Genomic DNA, 22,048 nt, shown 5'->3' with positions numbered 1-22,048 from the left:
GTGTAGAGTCAGTACCAAGTGCCAGAACGGATAGATTCTCTGCTCTTTGAGGAGACTCGGTATACTATATTTAAAAGGGTTACTTGCCTTTTGCCACACTAGTTGGAAAACGCATCTACGACTGCAGAGTTGCCATTTTTATAGGCTCTCCTGCTATAGATGATGTAATGCCAGCTGATTCTTTTGGGGATTCAACCCTGGTTGATGTAACTTGTTCAGTGCTGTTACAATAGCAGTGTGTGTGTGCAGTTGACCACTCCAATTACATCTGGAAACCTGGATGTTGCTGCGAATTTCACTTTGATGCATCCCAGTTCAACCACAATGTAAAGAAATTGTATATACTGTATCTGGATGACAAGCAGATAATGCTGTTCCATACAGCTGGCATGGTGTGACTCGGTGATGATTGTGAAATACCCAGTCAGTCAGCAAGTTCACGCTGAAAAGCCCCTGTGACTAAAGAACACTGAATGAACAGAATTCCTGAAAGTCTGCCTTTGTAAAGCAGGCACCAATTCAGCACACATCTGCAAAAGGATAGCTCTTGTAAATTGAAATTGATTTAGAAGCCAGTCATCATTGTATATATATTCGCACTGTCTTCTGATTGTATTATATTGTTACACAATCAATCAAATGAATTAAATTTGTAAACGATACGCAATTAATTTTGTTGTATTTGATAAATCCTGCATCGTTCATGAGAATGTAAAAAATGAAAAGAACACCACACAGAAACGGTAGCACTGCTTTGAAGTTGGGTGCCGCATGTTTGCAAAACTGAGCAGAAAAGTGTGTACGTGTGGTGTGAAGCTGCCATGTAAATGTGTATGGCTTTATGCCAAGTTTAATTTTTGTACATCTCGAAGTGGGCATGGAAATGGGTTTTCTCAACTTTTTTGTGCATATGCATCATTTATACGTGAGGCCCATTGTTTCCTTTTACTTGTACTTGTTCTTGTTATTTGCATTCAGACTAGTGTCGGAGAGGCAAGACAGTAAGCAGCAGTAATTGACACCGGTATCTCTGTAATAAATAACCAGTGTTGTATTAAGTAACAAAAACAAGTCTTTAGTGGGGATAAAAAAAAGGCAGCAGCTGATTTCAAAGCAGTAAAGAAAAGGACTCGGCAGCATGTAGGCAAGTGGCTAGCATTAAGGCGCCAATGGAGCACAAGCAGCTGTAGTAGCAGACAAGATAGTAAGAAATTAACTAGCAGTACTACAGTATGCAAGTTTTTCTAGATTGAACAGTTCTTAGCCGTCTATAAAGTAGAGCAGTTAAGAGGGTGACAGCATAATATGAAAGAATACAAACTGTGCAAGATGAAAGCTATTAAGTAAGGGATAAGAGGAGCAAAAAGTTAGAACAAACAAAGAAAAGTAAAGTTAACCTCATAAAAGGACAAATAGCAGGCAGTCAAGGGGGAGAATATTACAGGAGCTTAAGGGGCCAGAAGGTCTAAAATAAATAGCTGTTCTTTCATTTTTATTTATTTTTTTGCTTAGTTTTTTTAGTTTTACCATTTAAGTTAAATTGTTTAATTTTAATTAAAAAAAAAAAACAAAACAGTTTTTTAAATCCAGAATCAAATTTTAATAATGAGGCCAGTGCAATGCAACTCCCGTTGGTTGCTGGACATTTTAGAGGATGGCTTGGAGGATCCAGTCTTCTGTGAAGGCTACATCTGCTGGAGATGGCAGCTGATCTGGCACCTCAAGCTCTGGGTTGGCTAAACTGGTAGAGGAGTTTGCTGGCCTGTATTGTAGCAGAGAATTGGCAGACCCAGCCCAGGTGTCCTTTTGAGAGATAGTGTGCACCCCTAAGGTGGCATGGGAGGAGATTCCCCACCAGACAGGTAGAGATAGATGGGTCATGGTCACAAGGCACAAGGTAAAGGGTGCTCATTGTCCAGGGGCATCAACCCCAAAATTGGATGTCAAATGTCAAAACGTTTCCAGGTCCTTGCGGAGCTGGGCTGTATCTCTGAAGATTCTGAGGTGGTAGACAGGCATGAGGAGTCCTAACCGGCAACCTGAAAAACAATTCATAGAAATAGACCAACAGTGATAGTCGGGGACTCAGTCATTAGGGGGATTGAAGTGCATGTTTGCTCCATAGACAGAGAGTCTTATACGATGTATTGCCTTCCAGGTACATAGGGGAGACCATCCTGGAAGGGTTGAAAGGCTCTTGGCCAGAGCAGGGGTCCATGTTAGAACAAATGACATGACTAAGGGTATGTTTCACTATGATGGGTTACATCTGAACCAGAGGGGCACCAATGTTTTCAGGAGGTATTTGAGTAGGTTTGTTTAAACTAGAGAATGGGAGGTTGCAGGGAGTTTAGCACAGGACAGGTTTAGAACTGTACTTGGAGGGAGGAACAAACAAAAGTGTAAAAAAAAAAGTATAGTAATGTAAATTCTGACCAAACATTTAAAAGTAAAATGAGTAACACGTTAAAAATAGCAGTATCAAAAAATAAAACAAATGAGTTGGAGTCGCATGTAGCACAGCATAATTATGATATTGTAGCAATAATGCATACCTGGTTAAATAACAAAGATTGGGAAGGATATACCATAGAGGGATACACATTTTTAGGAAGGACAGAACAGAAAAGGATGTAGGGTTGCTGTTTATATCAAACAGAATATCAACGCAAGTCCTCTTCAGTTGGACGATGAGCCCCATCTTAGTGAGGACAAGTGGCTTCGTCTGGAAAGCATTAGGGAATGAGGTCTTATTTTAGGAGTGTATTATAGACTGCCCAATGCAGACAGTAATTTCAATACAGATGTTTTTAATAGTATTAAAAAGGCAAAGTTACAGGGGGATATTATAGTCATGGAGGCTTTAACTACCCAAATATTAACTGGGATAACAGGAACACAGGAACAGGAGTATTTACATGTAATCAGTGACTGTTTTTTAACTTAGTATGTTAAAGCACCAATGCGGGATGAAGCCTGTCTAGATTCAGTATTTGGTAATAATCAGGATAGAATTGAGGGTGAAGAGGTGATTGTATCATCAGGGTCACCTAATATAGTTCTCAGTGTTTTGGAAGAGTGCAGATGCAAAGAGTCAAACTGAGTTTAACTTTGGTATGGCAAATTTTGAGCAGATGTGGCAATGTCTAAGGAGGATAGACTAGGATAAGCTTTTAAATGGAGACAGTTCAGGAGCAATGGAACAGGTTTAAAACATTTTACATGTAATACAGAACAGGTACACACCTAAATTTGAAATTAATAGGAAATTAAAAAAAAAAAAAAAGTCAGCAGTGGTTTAATACAGAGTTGAAAATATACTACAAAGGAAAAGACAGATGCATAGAAGACGAATAACTCCAATGTGAATTGTAGGGTGTATGAGAACATGAGGATATTAGGGAGGCTAAAAGACAGTTGGAGAGGAATATAGCAGGTAAGGAGAAACACAATCCAAAGCGAGTCTTTCACTATTTAAGTAGTAAAAGAACACTCAGGGAGGTGAAGTGCATCAAGAATAGTAAAGGGAAATGTTAAAAAAACAAATTTTTCTGAGGTCTTCACATGTAGATAACCTCCCAGCAAGAAAAGGGACTACTAAGGAAGTACTGAGTGATTTAGAAATTTTAGAGGAAGAAGTACTTCATCTTTCGGCTGCTCCCATTAGGGGTCGCCACAGCAGAACATCTTCTTCCATATCTTCCTGTCCTCGTCATCTTGCTCTGTCACACCCCTCACCTGCATGTCCTCTCTCACCACATCCATAAACCTTCTCTTAGGCCTTCCTCTTGCCTGGCAGCTGTATCCTTAACATCCTTCTCCCGATATACTCGGCATCTCTCCTCTACACATGTCCAAACCAGCACAATCTTGCCTGTCTGACTTTGTCTGCTTAGATTAAATAGGCTGAAACCAAGAAATCGCCAGGACCAGATAATATTTATGCTTGAGTTTTAAGGAGGTTACTGGGTACATACAGTATATAAACCTTTGATGCATATTTTAGGAAGTCAATTTGCAGTAGTGAAATTCCGAAGGACTGGAAAATGGCAAATATTATCCCATTATATAAAAAGGGTGATTGGGTAGAACCAAGCACCTATAAACCAGTAAGCTTAAGATGCATCACATGAAAATTAATGGAAAGAATTATTAAGGATAAGATTGAGCAACACATTGCAATAATGGTAGTTTTCTGAACAGTCAGCATGGGTTCATTTGAGGGAGGATATGTTATGCCAATATGCTGGAATTCTATGAGGAAGCAACAAAAGGAAACAATCAGAGTAGATAGAGTATGTATCATTTATCTGGACTTTCAGAAAGCATTTTTAATATATGTAGATGAATTGGATAGGAATATAAATAACAAGCTGGTTAAGTTAGATGATCTCAAATCCATTGAATCAATACAGAGAGACTTGGACAGATTATTTGCAGATTAAATTTAATGTAAGCAAATGTAAAGTATTACATGTAGAAAGTAAAAATGTTAGGTCTGAATACACAGTGGGAGGTCTGAAAATCAAACGTACACCTTATGAGAAGAATTTAGGAGTTATAGTGAATTCTGCACTCTCAAAATCCAGACAGTGTTCATAAATAATTGAGAAGGCTAACAGAATGTCAGGTTACATAGCATCCTGATGTGTAGAGTACAAGTCCATGGCTTTTCTGTTGGTTCTGCTGAAGCTTTATAACGCACTGGTGAGACCTCATCTGGAGTACTGTGCGCAGTTTTGGTCTCTAGGCTACAAAAATGGACATAGCAGCATTAGAAAAAGCCAAGAGAAGAGTGGCTAGGCTGATTTCAGGGATACAGGTGATGAAATTATGAGGAAAGATTAAAAAAGCAGAGCCTTTTTAGTTTAAGTAAAAGCAGATTAAAAGGAGACATGATTGAAGTGTTCAAAATTATGAAGGGAATCGGTCATCGAGACTATTATTTTAAGATGAGTTCATCCAGAAAAAAGAGACCTGGAAGGAATTTTGTAAAGGGTTTATTTTACCCAAATTTTAGGAAGTTTTTTTTTTGTTTGTTTTTTTACACAGTAAGCCATGTTCTCATGGAATAAGCTATCAAGTCGTGTAGTTGACAGTATATGACTTTCAAAACTAGACTTAATGTTACTTTGCATGGATTAAGTGGATAGGATTGGTGAGCTTTGTTGGGCTGAAATGCTTGTTCTCATCTGCTCAAATGTTCTAAAAGCCCAAACCATATCAACATCCCAGTAGCAGCAATGGCTTTGCTCGGAGGTTCTCTCAAATCGTCAAATTCTACAGTTTATAATGGAGTAGGATGACTGCCTGATATATAATGATATATCTGTTATCTGGAGTTTTGTTACCTAAGGGGAGAGGCTATGGATGAATATGTCTGCGCATCTTGATAATACATTAATTTGTCTGTCTATTAGTTCTAATTGTGCTGTTTTTTGTTACAAAATAGGATGGTTCTTTATGACCTTGCATTGATTATCGGGAGCTTAATAAAGTAACAATTAAAGATAATTATCCCAGATCATTTTATTTTGACAAACATACAGGTCTTTTCACTCAGTTTCATCTACGCAGTGCTTATAACCTTGCTTATATCTAGGAGGATGATAAATGTAAGATACATTTCAGCACTCTCTCCATCCACTAAGAATATTTGTTCCTCCCATATGGGTGGGCTAATATGCACCAGACACATTTCAGTCCTTTGTGAGTGATATTTTTCAATACCTTTTGGGACATTCAGTTTTGTTACGTTGACTGTATTTTTTCTTTTCTTTTTCTTTTTTTTTTTTGAGACATTGAAATCAAGGTTCATATCGGCTCCTTTTCTTCACCCTTCCAGGTGGCGGTTGATGCTTTGAGCATTGGGGTGTGGGCTGTGCAGTCTCAGCATTTTCTTGATATGGATATGGTTCATCTCTGTTCTTTTTTTCTCCCCAAGAAAATTGCCAGAATAAAATTATGATGTCCGAAATGCGGCCATATTGCTCAGCAAAGTCACACTGCAGGGGGCAAAGTAATTTCAAAAATAAATACTAATAACAAATAAGTTAGAAATTAAAATGCAAGTAGAAAACAAATGTGAAACAGAAGTCTGCGTGTTTCAAAACCTCAGTTAAAAAATTATCAGGTTCAAAAGTAAAGTGCTGAAAAAATGTATACAGGGAGTCCTCGGGTTACAATGTCTCGACATACAACGTTTCGAGTTTACAACACTCACTCCCATAAAAAAAAATGGAGACATTAGTGTTTCGGCTTACGCCATTAGCGTTGTACTTACAGACTACGTGGGTGAACTAGTTTGGTTGCGCGCAGCGAAAGAATACGCAGTAGCGCAGCGTATGAGTGAGGGAGTTGGCGAACTAGTTTGGTTGCGCGCGGAGGAAGTGTTCCGTTTGTGTGGCTTTGTTTGGTGACTTTGTGGCCCTTATCATGGCTCCTAAATAAAAGTCAGAGTCTTCAGATGGTAGTGCTTCAAAGAAGAGGAAAGCCATCACGATGGATGTGAAATTAGATACTGTAAAGAGATCAGAAGGAATAAAGGTAAGGAATTTTTTTTACACTCATTTTTTCTGTTACTACAGTACAGTGTACAGTACAGTATATTTATGTCCTTTTTCTGGGGCTTAATTGTGTTTTTATGTTTTAGATTATGATTTTGCAAATGTATTAGGATAGGTAAGTGACTTAGGCTAGAGTGTGTTTTGACTTACACCAAAATTTGGGTTACATCACTGTTGTAGGAACGGAACTGTGTCGTAACCTGAGGACCCCCTGTAACTTACAAGCATCATAACAGAACAGGGCCCATTTTAACCTCATATTTCTTGAGTCTTTCTTTAGTATTGGGAAAAAGTTTTACAAAGTGAGAGTTAAACATGCCCCAAAGTGAGATATCTGCTAGGCATTTGCGGGGCACCCTTACTACCTATTTGGGTATCCAGATGACACTCTATATATATAGATATATATAGATATATATATATAGATAGATATAGATATAGATATATATATATATATATAGATATATATAGATATATATATATATATAGATATATATATATATATATATATAGATATATATATATATATATATATAGATATATATATATATATATATAGATATATATATATATAGCATTCGAAGTCTGAATCACAATCTTATTGTATGGGTGGTTACCTACCAGGTAACGCTTGTGGTTGGTCTGCAAGTCGGCAAACATCTGCCACGGGTGCCCTCTCAGTTGCGAGAAGCAGATCATAGAATGTTACGTAGTTAACTGTCAAATAATGCAAAGAGTACGCTACACGTGTTTCACCCTATTTTGGGCTCATCGGGCGTACACACACCACTGCACCCCTCATCTGGGATCGAACCTTGGACATCAGACAAAAGCACTTCGATTGTGACATTGTGAGAAAAAAAAATCCTCTTCCAGTTCCACATTCAGCCCATACCCTCCTCAAACATTTTTTTAAATCCCTTCTTTAGTCGATATAAATTAGAAGACTAACTAGGTCACATCCAGAGTTTTGCAATAGCTCATGCGTTTGATTGTGCGTGCAGGATGACCAGTGTGTTAGAAGAAAAGAGATGTCAGACTGGCCGCCCTGTATGTCAATCAAGTGGCAAATGCCATAGGGAGGATATATGATAGACTAATGTTTAAAAAAATTTTTTTTGTGAATGCAATGAGATCTACCGGTCGATCGCATTCGACGCATTGGGCACCCCTGGGCTAGATCATCTAAATCTGACATGTTGACTTTGTATCTTAGTCCTCACCGTCTTTTGGAGTTTGGAGTATCACCCTCAAAAATTCTTTAGCTTGCGGTTTTGGATTTATGTACTCCACTCAAGATATGAGACCTGAAGTGTACATTTGTACATCACTGGATAAGGTTGCAGTGAGATAACGGTGAGAACTATCGTGGAAGCCAACTTTGTGTAATTGACCAAATTCTTTATATCATAATAGGACAGAGGACTGTTTTTATTGTTTAAAATTCCATAAGGTTGGCTTCATAGTTTATTTTTTATTAACTAACGATTTAAAAAGTTCCAAATTAAATATTTTAAGATTCCATATTGTTGCTAGCTTAATCTAAGGCAGGGGCTCAGGTGCTGCAGCTGGACAGGGCACACGCTTTTATACTGGAAACTTGGAATCGGCAATCAATCCAACCTACACATCTTTGAGGGACTGACGAGGGGAAAGGCTGATGCAGACCTCACAGTGACAACGTAATGGCACAGGATTCAAACCAAGAAAGTAGGGCCATTAAGTGTCAGTGCTAACCACCGTGCTACCATGCTACCCTGATTCCATATTATAATAATTAAAACGTTCAGATGTCCAGAAAAGTGGATGCTTTTCATACTTTCTCTGTTCCAGTATAAAAAGTGTCTGTGTGAGTGTTTTAAATTTCAATTACAGGTTTTCTGTCTTAATGAATCAGTTGTCCCTAAAAAAGAAAGAAAACATTTGCCGAACACTGCTGTAATTATGGAGCGATTTTTTTTTTTTTTAAATTGAGACAATCCTGGCACCCAAAAAAGGCAGCAAGCACCTTTGTAGTCTGCTGTAGGTAAATGGTATGGCCTCCAGGGCTATAAACCTTGATGCAAGTCTGCCTGAAAAGAAGAAAAAAAGATAAAACCTAACGGAGTCTAGTCATAAGGCTGCGGCTTTTCTGTTGGTGTTTTCCCCTCACCTTAGACATTAGGTGTGTTGATTTAGATGTTGTGTATTTTATTTAAAAAAAAACACCCAAGAAAAGTACTACTATGCTAATTTCCTTTGAACAGTTTTCATAAACCTCTCCTCTTCATCCATGAATATCTTTCTTGCAGTACTTGGCTGATTTTCCCCTTTTTAAAAATAAAGTTTTTAGCTTGCTGTTATCCAATAAGTTGAGTTTTTTGCCTCTGGATAACAAGTATTGGGGAGTCTGGGCCCAAATTCTGATCTATTTTTTCTTTGTTTTTATTCCTATCAGAATCGGAAGGTGTCCTTCCACTTAAAGTCAACTTCCTAGTACTGCTCCGCATCCTTTGATGGCAGTGTCTTCAAACAATAGTGCACTCTGTCACCCTGAAACTGCTACGTCTGCCACATGCCATGTCACTCCAAATGAGTGAGTATATGCATTTATGTTGTGAATAGAGCTCAAACCGGCTGTGTGTCTGAGGGACAAGAAAGTAACAAATCAATGAAAATGCCCCTGTTGCCCAGTCTTGACTGTTTTCTATGAGGAAAGGAAGCTTGTGTGTCTGGCAGCTCTGATCTCTTAAGAAGCTGGTCCAGAAATGAATGGCAAATTCCAGGAAGCACAAGGTTTATATATTGTCGGATCATGGAAGAGGCGGGGCTTGCAGTGTCAGTGATGTCATGCTTTTTTCAGGAATCCCTTTGCTGTCAGAAGGGATCTTACTCTGTTGGGCCCTTGAGTAAGACCCTTAACCTGAACATTTCTCCAGGGGTGCTGTACAATAGCCGCCGACGGTCATGCACGTAGACAATTTCCCCTTGGTGATTAAAATAGGCCAATGACCGTGTAACACCTTTAGTCTTCTTGTTTCCTTTCACCAGTGCCCATGCTTGCAAGTTTGACAGGATAAAACAAAAAATGTTTAATACTGAAGAAAAAAAATTAACAGGATGCTAAGTCAAACAGACACGTTTTCAAAATAAATAACTTTTAAAAATATAATTTTTTTTGCATTTTGTTATGTTGCAGCCTTGTGCTAATTCCCTCATTAAACACTCTGTACACCAGAACAGTCAGTCAGTCAGTTGTTGTCCAACCCGCTATATCCTAACACAGGGTCATGGGGGGTCCAATCCCAGCCAGCACAGGGCGCAAGGCAGTCACAGATCCCTAGCCTGTCATTTAAATGAATATGTTTTACTGTTTTGAATTCATAGTGCATTTTGAATTTAATTATTACTAAAGGCCACATAAATATTAATGCATGATACATTAGAACGGGCCCATTACAGTTTTACATTAACATTGTTTTCTCTTCATAAGTGAGGTTTCTACTTTTCCACCTGCTCCCTCTTACCAGTTTTTAGAAAATTTTACTTTCCATTTTTTCCCCCAAATGTTCTGTAGTTTGTCAAGTCTCTAAATTCTCTGATGTGTAGAATCTTTAAATTTACTGCCAATGCTTTCTTGTTTGTGGCATTTCTTCCGGACATTCATGTGGATTATGCTTCTCTTTTTTACATTTTTACATCTTTCTCTCTCTGCAAACCTCTACAGTCCACGTCCTACATACTGTAACCTACTGACTCTCAGGCTACATCCACACTTCCCCAGTGTTTATAACACACGAAAAATCTAAATTATGCTTTGTACAGTTTGAATGCTGCATTCATACACAAAAGGCAAATTCACTGATCCTAACAGTTTTGTGATAAGTCCCGTGGACGATGATGTAACTGTTACTTCAAGGAGGACATTACCTCTACCTCTTCGGGTTTCTGCCAATGTGGTACATGCCAGCAAATGCCTGCCTCATATGTGCTTTTGGTCATTGTAATGTAGGCAGTGATGCTTTAAGAAACAATGTGACAACGCTAGTATGGACATGGATTGCTTTCATTTTACAGTGCATCCGGAAAGTATTCACAGCGCATCACTTTTTCCACATTTTGTTATGTTACAGCCTTATTCCAAAATTTTTTTCCTCAGAATTCTACACACAACACCCCATAATGACAACATGAAAAAAGTTTACTTAAGATTTTTGCAAATTTATTTTAAATAAAAAAACTGAGAAAGCACATGTACATAAGTATTCACAGCCTTTGTCATGAAGCTCAGAATTGAGCTCAGGTGCATCCTGTTTCCCCTGATCATCCTTGAGATGTTTCTGCAGCTTAATTGGAGTCCACCTGTGGTAAATTCAGTTGACTGGACATGATTTGGAAAGGCACACACCTGTCTAGATAAGGTCCCACAGTTGACAGTTCATGTCAGAGCACAAACCAAGTATGAAGTCAAAGGAATTGTCTGTAGACCTCCGAGACAGGATTGTCTCGAGGCACAAATCTGGGGAAGGTTACAGAAAAAATTCTGCTGCTTTGAAGGTCCCAATGAGCACAGTGGCCTCCATCACCTGTAAGTGGAAGAAGTTTGAAACCACCAGGACTCTTCCTAGAGCTGTCCGGCCATCTAAACTGAGCAATCTGGGGAGAAGGGCCTTAGTCAGGGACGTGACCAAGAACCCGATGGTCACTCTGTCAGAGCTCCAGAGGTCCTCTGTGGAGAGAGGAGAACCTTCCAAAAGGACAACCATCTCTGCAGCAATCCACCAATCAGGCCTGTATGGTAGAGTGACCAGACAGAAGCCACTCCTTAGTAAAAGGCACATGGCAACCCACCAGGAGTTTGCCAAAAGGCACTTGAAGGACTCTCAGACCATGAGAAACAAAATTCTCTGGTCTGATGAAACAAAGATTGAACTTTTTGGTGTGAATGCCAGGCATCACGTTTGGGGGAAACCAGGCACCGCTCATCACCAGGCCAATACCATCCCTACAGTGAAGCCTGGTGGTGGCAGCATCATGCTGTGGGGATGTTTTTCAGCGGCAGGAACTGGGAGACTAGTCAGGATAAAGGGGAAGATGACTGCAGCAATGTACAGAGACATCCTGGATGAAAACCTGCTCCAGAGCGCTCTTGACCTCAGACTGGGGCAACAGTTCATCTTTCAGAAGGACAACGACCCTAAGCACACAGCCAAGATATCAAAGGAGTGGCTTCAGGACAACTCTGTGAATGTCCTTGAGTAGCCCAGCCAGAGCCCAGACTTGAATCCGATTGAACATCTCTGGAGAGATCTTAAAATGGCTGTGCACCGACACTTCCCGTCTAGCCTGATGGAGCTTGAGAGGTGCTGCAAAGAGGAATGGGCGAAACTGGCCAAGGATAGGTGTACCAAGCTTGTGGCATCATATTCAAAAAGACTTGAGGCTGGAATTGCTGCCAAAGGTGCATCGACAAAGTATTGAGCAAAGGCTGTGAATACTTATGTACATGTGATTTCTCAGTTTTTTTATTTTTAATAAATTTGCTAAAACCTCAAGTAAACTTTTTTCACGTTGTCATTATGGGGTGTTGAGTGTAGAATTCTGAGGCAAAAAATGAATTTAATCCATTTTGGAATAAGGGTGTAACATAACAGAATGTGGAAAAAGTGATTCGCTGTGAATACTTTCTGGATGCACTGTAATTAAATGAGAAGTCAAGCAAAATGACACCTTTTAGCGGCCAACTGAACAGATTACAATATGCAAGCTTTCAAGGCAACTCGGGCCCCTTCTTCAGGAAGTTTGTAATCAATGTGGACTTGCATACTGGGATTTTTGCCAGAGCTGGAGGTGGCAGAGTTAAAGATGCTAAGATTTGCATTGGGCGTGCTGAGGATGGACAGGATTAGAAATGAGGACATTAGAGGGTCAGCTCAAGTTGGATGGCTGGAAGACAAAGTCAGCGAGGCGAGATTGCGCTGATGTGGACATGTGCAGAGGAGAGATGCTGGGTATATTGAGAGAAGGATGTTAATGATAGAGCTGCTAGGCAAGAGGAGGAGAGAAAGGCCTAAGAGAAGGTTTATGGATGTGGTGAGAGAGGACATGCAGGTGATGGGGGTGATAGAGCAAGATGGAGAGGACAAAAAGATATGGAAAAGATGATCTGCTGTGGTGACCCCTAACGGGAGCAGCCGAAAGAAAAAGAAGATTTACATTTTTTCAGTTCATTAAATAAATCATAACTGTATATTAACATTTTCATAGAAATGCCACTGCTTTAGTTTAACAGCAAAGTTGTATTTACTGACAGCTGCTCAGGGGTGTCCAGACTTCAACATGGAACTGTAGATGAGAGATAAGGCGACGTGTAACAAGTTAGCTGGTAGTCTTGTTTTTTGTCTCATTATTGTCTGGCTGATGATTAAGAAAGAAAGAAATTAGCACACACAAAGCCAGGATAAGGTGCGTCACCAAGTTAAGGCAGAAACCTGGTTTGTTAAAGTCACCGTTTACATGCACAAGTCCCCTAATAAAGTTCTTCTTTGGCAAAACAATACGATGCCGTTAAAATGTGCAAAAAAAAAAAAAAAGACTAAACATCATCAAAGAAGAACAGAGCCTGTGTCTCCTGAGCATTGTGGAGAATGTTCCTTTTAAACGTAACTTACTTAGAGTACTCATTACTTACAACAAAGTAACGAAATACATTATATAGTTATTTTAAAATGCAATGTGTTTCAAACAATGTGTTAGTTTTGAGTTACTTTGTTTTGTTCTTTAGTATGAAAAGCTGCACATTTCACTGGCCAGCATTTGTTATTAAATGCTCGGCCCAGATATGAACCTTCATGAAACTTGACCATTTTCTTGTGTTTTATAAATATGTTTAGTCATTCAGGTAGTGGGAAGTCAATAACATCCATCCCCAAACTGAACCCCGAATGATTTGCAGCATGAACACACAATCACAATGTTTCAGAATATCTAAAGCTAGTAGCTGGATGAAAACTAAACTGACACTTTATACTGTTCTCTCTTACCGGATTGCATGCAGCACACACTTTTCTGTAAGCCTGTGTGATTGAGCCCTGCAAAGGAGCGTTATACCGGTACGTGTTGTGACAGATAGGGGGCACTGTCGTCCCCTTGAACCCTCAGATCAGACGCCAGACACCAGATAAAAGTCCAGTTGTTATTTATTTTATAATAATAATGTGCACCAAGCACCCTCCACTCCACAATACTCATATAATAATCAATACACAATCACCAATAAACAATCCTCCACTCCCAGACGCGTTGTCCCTCTGCCACCTGATTTGGCTCGTCTGTCTGGGATTTCCCATAGTCCTTTACAGTCCATGACCTGGAAGTGCTTCTGATCCCTCAGTCCATGTGACTTCTTAGCACTTCCAGGTCAGATCAAAACTCTTCTTTTTTCATCCCAGAAGTACGTCATTTCCTCTGTCCCTGTGACCATGACGTACTTCCGGGTTACAGGGCAAATAAGTCTCTGAGCCTCCCTGCAGCAACCCCTTGTGGCCCCCATGGTATCCAGCAGGGCTGTGAAGGAAAACTCCAATGTCCATGATGCCCTGCTGAAATTTGGGTCAACACCATGCTGCCGGAAGGGCTCCATCTAGTGGCGAGGGGGTATTGGCCGGGATGAACGGCCGGCCATATCTCACAGTGTGCATCTTGCCTTACAGCCGGTGCTGCTGGTATAATAGTAACGTTGGTAGTTTTACTTAAATACATGAAGTATTTAGTTAGGTTACTCATTACTTTAAAAAGCAATCAGACTGCATAACGCAAGTTACTTTTGAAATGTCTAGATTGTGATCATGAGCTTAGCACTGTACATTCTGCAAATTTAAATTTAGCAATTTCTGTTGAACTGAGACAGATTATGTATAAATGCCTGAGCATTTGCCTCAGAAAACATAACTTTGAGAGTGCTGGACGTGTGCGAAGCAAATCCTGGTAGCCCCGGACATTTGCAGACTACGAAATACTTAACTGTAACTGGTTAAGGGTTTACATGGCCACATAACTGGGTTATACATGAGAAATCTAACTGTTAACCTAGTGTCTCTAACCAGAATAAGATTTTACATGGCATTTTAAGAAACTGGGTTTCTGTAAATAACCGGGTTAATAAAGTTTATGTAAACGCACTGAATTATGGGTGTTAATGCTAGTGATGGGTCGTTCTTGAATGATTCGTTCATTTTGAGCAAATCTTTAATGTGACTCGGGAAGAACGAGTCGTCTCATGGGAGTGATTCATTCAGTTACGCATGCGCATTTGCGCAACTTCCTATAGTTTTCTGTATTGGAATTGATTCACTTGTTTCGAGTCTTCAGATTTTGCGAGTCGTTCGTTCATCACCTGATAACCCCATAAGCTTAACCCATGCAGTCTGAGCTGGAAACAGAATTGATTAGTTCATCTCTCGAGTCTTCGGGTTTGAGTCGTTCGTTCATCACGTGACAGCCCCATAAGCTTAACCTATGCAGTCTGAGCCGGAAACAGAATTGAACGAAATGACTCGAAAAATGATTTGTTCATTTTGCTGAACGAGACTCAAAGGTCCGAGTCGGTAAAATGATCCGAACTTCCCATCACTAGTTAATGCTTAAAAAGCAAGTCAGTTAAAATTAAGGAATAAAGTGTGTTAATCAACTGCTATAATCAGTTAATAATTAAGATGGCTGAAATATGAAAAACAGCCACTGTGGCGCACCAAGCTATGAGACTGCTATACAATCCTTTCAGAAAATGGATGGATGTTTGTTTTTCTTTTTAACCGGCAAGTGTGGATTCAGGCAAACGTAAATTGATTGGCTTGCATACAAGCTGACATTTGAAGCCTGTTTTAGGAAGGCCTCCCATCACCTTGTGTAGGTAACTTAGGGCTTCTCCTTCAGTCAAAACATTCTGTCGTGAATAATTAAGTGAAAGTAAATTAATAAGTTGCAGGTAGTTATTTTATGTCTCGGTCTGACAGATGTCCTGTTTGATTCAGATTGCTGTTTGCTTATTTGCTTTGTGCACCGATTACAGCTGCTTGCCTTTATGGGTCGTCCTTTCACTGTCAAAACAATATATTTTGAATAGCACGCCGGTGAGGTAGAGTAATGAGTGGCACATTAAAATTAAAAACGACGGGGTGCCGAGTATTGCCTACGTTCAGTTAAACTTGTTTTGTTTCTGACTTTATCTTACCCACCAAGTGCCATTATAATAAAGAGATGCAGTAGTGCAGCAATTTCTGCATTGATTTTGATTTACAGTAGACCAGAAAACTGTGAATCAGGCAACTCTTGTCAGTCCTGCTACTTGGAAGTGACCGCCAAGAGAATTTAGAGAGCACTATAGTGGTTATTGAAGACCACTGTCAAGGCAGATGTGACATGTCTGAGATCTCCCATTGGCTGAAAATAATTTAAAAAGCTGCCTTTTTTGAAATTCAACATGGCTAAACACAGCTTGTGATGAGAGACAAAAAAACGTATTCTTAGACAGAAGCTGTTATCCAGTGAGACGATAAAATTGTTATCCAGATTAGTTTAGAAGAAAACGTTATACCTGCAGTCTTAGATGAGATCCCGTTTTGGTCAATATAGAACTTTTAATGCACTGAAAACAGTAGCCTCCCATCTGCCACTGCACTCTGCTATTTCCTGATATGAACTGAAGTCCTCACACTGGTGCTGCTTTTTGGGTTGTCCCCATCCCATTAACCTCCCCCAAATGTGCCATACAGCCTGTATTTTAAAGGAACCCAATGGCAGCCATGGAGTTGGTGGCACGCGGTATGGTCCTCACTGAGTAAAGAGCTCAGCTGACGTCACCAGGAATGCTCCGTTTGCAGTGTCCGATAAGAAACTGCTTAAGACGGCCCTGCCCTCAGAACAGCATTATAGCCCCCCAGACAAAGCCTACCCCCCTACCTACACAACCACTCAGCAAGTCACAACACTCATAGATTAGCATGGGGCCGCCAGGCAACCGTGCCCAGCGTGCCCATGTGTTAAAAAGGCCCTGTCTGAGGGTCCTGGTAATCCAGACATCACAAGTCCATGCAGACCACCAGCAGTAGTTACTACAGTACACATCTGTGAACTGGTGAGAGTCCACGACAAGACAGGAACATACATGCAAAATTTCATTCAAATGAGTTCAGCCATTTTTGTGTGATTGCCAAACAAGCAAACAGCTCACTATCTGTGTCCTTTTTTTATTTTTGTTTCCCACATTACAGACTCGTGTGGCAAAAAGATGGCACAGCTTTGAACACAAAGCAGGACCCGACCCTGGATGAGATGCAGAGGAGATTCCAGGGATTCTGTTGGCCCTCCAATTCACCTTCTCCCACATCCCGACGCGGTAAGATTTATTACTATTGTTTTAGAGCAAAGTCTAAATTAATAAGATCAACAAAGAGAATTTAATAAACACAAATCCTTTTAATTTTGTGGAAAATAGATTCCATAATTAAAATGCTACGATAAAGCAATATTTACATAGGAAAACAAAATTAAGTAAATTTTAAAAACCTCAATAAGCAGAAAAAGTAAAAATAAAATGCAAATAAATGTAAGGTGCACATGGTAATAAAAATGAATATACATGGCACATCATAATATTTAAAAAATAAAGCAACAAATGTACATAGTAGAATTTTTTTTTAAATACCTCATAAACTGAAGCTTTCAAAATCGCTGTTTGCAGGATTTGGCCACAGCAAATGCAGCCACGATGTCTCCTGTTTCCGAAGATCTTTGAACGCTGCGCTCCATTGAAATTAGAGCTCGGGTTGAAGGCCTTTCTTGGCATGTGGTAGATCAAGTAAGATTTAATCAGCTTAAAAGTAGAAAAAAATTCTCTCATCAGAAACAACACTTACAGGAAGAGTCAGGAGTACCAAGGAACTAAATTGTGACGTTTTAGACCCCACCGTCTCACTGTTACCCACTCACCCTGTGGTTAAATTGCTGTTGCTGATTTTGGCCACAAACTGACTACAGTGGGGCCTGGAGAGATTGACTGAGGCTGAATCATAAATGGTGGATTCATCTTATTAAAAACACTGATTGCAGCTCTTTAAGATTGACATAAGCCATTAAGGTTGGGGGACCCTTAACAAGCGAGACCAATACAATGAAGAATCAAAATGTCACTTAAGCAATAAGTGCTTCTTCACCAATAACTGACTTCGCATTAAGAAAAACTGGTTTGGAACAAAAACCTGCAGCCACTGCGGCTCTCCAGGACAGACATTGCCCACCTCTGGTCTAAACGAACCGAGTCAATCTGGCTCTAATGCTCCCAGGCATATAAATCCTGTTTGTGACTTATGAAAATTGTGCTGATTACATTTAACATTACTTAAAGGTAATGTTAATCACAAGCACCCTCAAAGTGGAGATTGGGATGCCTCTTAGGAGGGGTTTGTGATTGTGTCCTTGTGGTGCATTGATGCCAAGTTTCAAGAACGGTTTCCAAAAAGTTGTTGTTCCAATGAGTACCTATGTAGACTGATGTTTTCGGGGTGGGGGTAGAGGGGCTAGACAATTGCCTGTCTTGCTTGTCCTGTCGTTACACCTCTGATGAGATGCCTGCCCATAACAAGGCATACACACCCAAACTTGAAGATGTCCATTATTGTGATGTAAACATCTAAGGCAGGCAGGAGAGAAGCCAGGGAAATGTGGACTAAGGAAGAGGGTGCAAACGTGCAGTAGGTCTGAGGACTTCAATCCAAATCTCTGAAGTTGAGAGGCAGCGGTGCCAACCACCATTGTGCCACTCTACTGCCAGAGGCTAATTCTGCCTTATTATTAAAAGATTTTCTTAATTGAGATTTTTTTTTTCTCTTTTCTATGATTAAATTAGAGGTGTCAAATTTATCTCCTTTAAAGTTGTTTCCCATCTTTAATTGAACTGCATTCTTAATATGCAAACTTGTTTCCCTCTTACCACATGGGTGTCCAAATACTCATTAGTTTTTCTTTTCTGTTCAATTTCAAACACATTTATTTCTATATCATGAATTGTCCCAAGAGGATGCCATACAGTATTCCATATCCTGTGACTCTGTGATTAGTGATTCACATACCCATCCATTTCCAATTTTTACCATCATATACTTCCAGAGAGCAGCACAAGGAAAAAAGAATCCCTGGGTGGGACAGCATTCCAATCGAAGGGCACACTCATGCACACTTAAACTAGACCAACTAATGAGTTGAGTCTTAGATTAGAAATGTGAAAGGAGGCCACATACAGTAGACACGGAGAGAGCATGCCAAATCAACATAGGCAGCTGTGCATTCTCTGTGCTACGACAGTCCACTCAAGCTGATGTTTCATTCTGTGACTCCTGGCCATCGGGTATATCAGAATTGCCGACTAAAGTTGTTGATCTTGACACTGAACCATATCAGTTTACTGAAAATCAATAGGGAATGTCCAATTTAGCGACCTGAGTGATGACTTCCCCCCAATAGAGTGCTTGAATTGAAGATCTGCCTCACCCCCTCATTCACTGGTGAAGAAACCTGTTTTTAATTCAAGCACAGAGCATTGTGGGAATGAGATCTTCCTTGTTTACATTCAATGCAGAATTTCAGGAAGTAACTGTTAATATTTTAGCAAAAAATGCACACTTTTGCATATTTTGACTATACAAATGGACATTGGACATGTGAATTATGCAACACGAGTTACATGAGAATTTTTTTTATTGGCTTTTTTCATGTCGTTTAGTGTTGATCACCTTTTGACTCTGTTGACTTGGAATACTCAATATTTAATTTCTCCTGAAAATCGTGAAATTAAATATTCTTGTCAGCCATCTCTATAACAACAACAACAACATTTATTTATGTAGCACATTTTCATACAAACAGTAGCTCAAAGTGCTTTACATAATGAAGAATAGAAAAATAAGACATAGTAAGAAAAGAAAATAAGTCAACATTAATTAACATAGAATAAGAGTGAGGTCCGATGGCCAGGGTGGACAGAAAAAACAAACAAAAAAAAAAAACTCCAGACGACTGGAGAAAAAAAAAAAAAAATCTGCAGGAATTCCAGACCATGAGACCGCTCAGTCCCCTCTGGGTATTCTACCTAACATAAATGAAACAGTCCTCTCTGTATTTAGGGTTCTCACGGAAGGACTTGATGATGATGATGGTCACGTAGACTTCTGGCTTTTAGTCCATCAATATATATGCTATAAGCTACATGGGGTAAGTAACATTTAAAGGAGTATCATTTTTGGGCAGAATATTCCTTTAGACAGAATCACTGGCATATTGCACTGTGTTATTGTTTAATAGTCTGGTGGTTTACGAGACAAAACTTTTTTATAATCTGGAAGTTCTGCACCATATACTTCAGTGCCACTTGGCAGAGGGGTTCCTGTAGGGGATGAAGACATGTCCCAGTGATTTCTTCAACTGCTCCCACCACTCTCTGTAGGGCAATCCAATCTGAGGCAGTACAGTCCCCATACCAGACCAAGATGCAGGTGGTCAGTACACTCGCTATGTTATCTGTGTACACAAATATTAAGGTGGGAGTGGGAAATATGTTCTTCTCAGCGCTACAGTGAGTGCAGTCGCTTCCTTCCTCTCTAGACTAAGGAGGTGTTGGGTGCAGGAGAGATCATTTGTTGTCTTCACTTTGTTCTCCTGAGTGACTCCACAGTGGAGCTGTTGATAGAGATGGCGAGATGTGTGGCATGGTTCTTCCTGAAGTTGACAGTGATCTTTTTTGTTTGATCAGTATTCAGATTTAGATTATTGTTCTCACACCAGTCCATGAGTTGTTTGACCTCCTCTCTGTAAACCACCTCGTCATCACCATTGATGGTGCCTATCGCTGTCGAGTCGTCTGCAGATTTAATGATGTGGTTTGTACTGTACCTGACATAACAGTCATGGGTCATCAGGGTGAAGTGTAAGACACAGCCTTGGCAGACACCAGTGATCAGGTAGATAAATACATTTCTATATATTAGCATTCACCCTTTTCAATTCAACATGAAATGAAGGAGGATCATTTTGTGAAAATGAAATGCAATTTATGATGTATATAATGTTTAAATTTGACTGAGCTATTTCAGGTAAGTAAGACCGACTTTTCAAGTAGACAGAAATTGTTTCAGTTTAAGGCAGTGGTATTCTCTAATTATGATGCTAGAGAGCAGTGGTGTATTGTGCATTCATTACCTTTACATTTACATTTATTTGCTTGGAAAATGCACTCATCCAGAGTGACTTACAAAAGAGGTAAACATAATCGAGTAACATTAGAAGATTAAGAGGTGACATGATTGAAGTGTTTAAAATTATGAAGGGAATTAGTACAGTGGATCGAGACTCTTATTTTAAAATGAGTTCATCAAGAACACGGGGACACAGTTGAAAACTTGTTAAGGGTAAATTTCGCACAAACATTGGGAAGTTTTTCTTTACACAAAAAACAGTAGACACTTGGAATAAGATACCAAGTAGTGTGGTAGACTGTAAGACTTTAGGGACTTTCAAAACTCGACTTGATGATTTTTTGGAAGAAATAAGTGGACAGGACTGGTGAGCTTTGTTGGGCTGAATGGCCTGTTCTCGTCTAGAGTGTTCTAATTAGGCTAGGGCCTGTTTGTTCAGGAAGTGTAATAGAACAGGTAATAAAAGTTGATTGCCACAAATGAAGAGATGTATTAACAAATAAATTTACAATCATAGATTACAGTCAGTACAGCAATAAAACTCAATAAATGAACTGACAATATAAAATATTTTTTTATAATTAGTACATATAAGTAAGATTTTTCCTGCACTCTCTTCACATGACAATAATTACCACATGAATCTATTAAATACGAATTTCATTTACTTAAAAAATAATCACAAATTGGGTGTGATTGGGTGTAGGATTGGGTTTAAGATTCCAAATTGTCACATTTACTGAGATTTTCCTATTTTTACGGTGTGGGTCACAAATCCAAATCATAAATGAATTTTACTATCAAGGTCATAAATTTCTTTACAAATAAAATTGCAGTAAGATAAACAGGAATACAAATTTCATGTTAGGTTATTTTGACGGAGGGTTGCCAAGTTTTTCAATCTCGGTTAATATAAAAAATATGATTTAAGACCGATGATTTATTTGATTTGTTTTATTTTTTTTAATCTGACTTGATAATTATCCACTGCATGCATTCTGTAATTTCTCTCGCGCCGTGGTGGTCCAATTATCTGTGTAGCCTTGTAATTTGTGTACTCATTTGGCAGTAATGCTCTTGTTTGTTAAACAAGGTGTGGTTCCTGGTATCTTTGCCAGAATCTTGCTTGTGCTTGTCATGCATTCCCTTTTATTGTTTTATTTTTCACTTCTTTTAATTCTTGTTTTCATTCAATACTGTAAATATTCCAGAGAGAGGTTTTAAAAACGGAAAAAACGAAGGCTTAATGCCTTGTAA

The 22,048-nt window shown here is 39.3% G+C and overlaps 1 long non-coding RNA gene across 1 annotated transcript; it reads left to right on the top strand.

Annotated features, from left to right (window-relative positions):
* Positions 1-7,680: 7,680 nt before the first annotated feature.
* LOC120530842 lies at positions 7,681-17,372 on the top strand. Its single transcript, XR_005634018.1, has 3 exons — positions 7,681-9,141; positions 16,817-16,941; positions 17,287-17,372. It is a non-coding gene; the product is annotated as an uncharacterized LOC120530842 (long non-coding RNA).
* The last annotated feature ends 4,676 nt before the right edge of the window (positions 17,373-22,048 follow it).

Source organism: Polypterus senegalus, chromosome 6 (genome assembly GCF_016835505.1).
Source record: "Polypterus senegalus isolate Bchr_013 chromosome 6, ASM1683550v1, whole genome shotgun sequence".
Taxonomy (NCBI): domain Eukaryota; kingdom Metazoa; phylum Chordata; class Cladistia; order Polypteriformes; family Polypteridae; genus Polypterus; species Polypterus senegalus.
Note: the sequence above shows the minus strand (reverse complement) of the source record. Positions and strands in the feature narration are given on the sequence as shown.